This window comes from Crocodylus porosus, unplaced genomic scaffold (assembly GCF_001723895.1).
Source record: "Crocodylus porosus isolate Cpor-Errol unplaced genomic scaffold, CroPor_comp1, whole genome shotgun sequence".
Taxonomy (NCBI): domain Eukaryota; kingdom Metazoa; phylum Chordata; order Crocodylia; family Crocodylidae; genus Crocodylus; species Crocodylus porosus.
Genome location: NW_017728931.1, coordinates 142,991,296 through 142,992,940, shown reverse-complemented (window position 1 = coordinate 142,992,940; position 1,645 = coordinate 142,991,296).

Sequence of the window (1,645 nt, the reverse complement as noted above, 5' to 3'; positions counted from 1 at the left end):
TAGGCAAACTCTGGCCCCAGGCCCCAGCTGGGTTTTGCCTGGGGGGTGCAGTCCCTCTCAGGCTCTTGCCTCTACTTCCCGAACCCTGCTTCCCACTCGAGCAGAGAGCAGGAGACGTAGCCATGCCCCAGCCCAGGACCAGCACACTAAGCTGGGGAAGAGGGTTTAAACCCCCTCTCTGGCCCCAGACCTCAGCTGGGGTTAGTTTGGGGAGGGCAGTCCCTCCCAGGCTTCCCTGCCACGCTCTCCACTCCAGCAGCAAGCAGGAAATAGCCTGGCAGGGGCTTTTCTCCTCCCACCCCCCCTGGAGCGGGGGGAGGAGCAGAAGCCTGGCAGGCACTGTACCCCTGCCCAGGCAGGCCACGGTGGGGGGCATGGGCAACTGGTGCCTCCTGACTCAGGGGGGACACTCCCCACCCCCAGCAGCCAGTCAGTGACCGGGGGTGGGGGAGGGTCGACCAGGAACCCGGTGCAATCAGCTGCAGGGGAACCCTTCCCCGGTCGGTGGGATCGCTGGCTCTCAGGGGGTGCACCAGTGTTCTCGGGGTGCACATCACCACTGGTGGGAGGTTTAAAGTGCCCTTCCCCCGGCCTCAGCATGCTAGCCCCAGGCTCTCCCCTCCACTTGAGCAGGGAGTGGGGAAAAGCCTTCAGGCCCTGCCCTTCGGCAGTGGCCGGCAGGCAGGCATGCCCTAGTGGCCCTGGCTCTTGGCCTGAGCCACTGTAGGCGTGTGGCTGCATTTCCTAAATCCAAAGTGAATGTTTGTCACTTGCTTCTCAGTTTAATCTCTTGTGACTTAAACCAGCCTGTAAAGACTGAATCAATTCAGCCTTGGGCTTTTTGACTCTCTGTACTTAGCCAAGATGGTCCAGATTTTAGGGAGCTAGTCTACAAGTGTTAAAACTCCCTGTTCCCCCATAGAGTTGTGGTGTGCCTTGGTTCCCTCCCTGCAGAATTTGAGGATAATAGCATTTCCTTCCCTCTGACAGATGTGAGAACAAATAAACTTTAGATGAAGGTGTTCAGATACTACGGTAATGGGAGTCATATTAAGTACTTGGGTTTCAGTAGAAATGCAGTATAAGTAGTACTACTACTACTACATGACTAAAGAACTAAGCTGTCTTTACCTCACTTGTGGTGCACATTATGCCCTGATTGACTTGTGTAGCAACTATTTACATACAAATAGTTGTATCCTAATTGCCCACAAAAATAATGTGCATGTTATAGTTGTCTGATCTTTTATCTTTGATGTGTAATAAGAAGATGCATACTAAAATTGGGGCTATTATATATCTGTAAAACTTTATAACCATTCAGACTTCCACTTGCTTTTATCTTCTGTCTTCTTCCCACTGCTGGGGGGGAAGAATTCAGTTGTCAAAGGGCCAGTTATTAAATGTATGGAAAACTTTTCAGTAACAGTAGTACTGATGTAGCTGATTCTGCTCACCACCAACTGGTAGGTTTGAGAATTGCTCTCGGGCCTCCTGCAGTTTCCTCTTGCTGGGTAACAGAGAACTTTCAACACATTTGTGAATGACTTCTCTAACCCTTTGACCTGATTCTAACAGAAGATTTGTTAATGAAAGTGCTTTTTGTAGGTAGGTAGTATCAGAAGCTATAACAGGCAGCCCCACC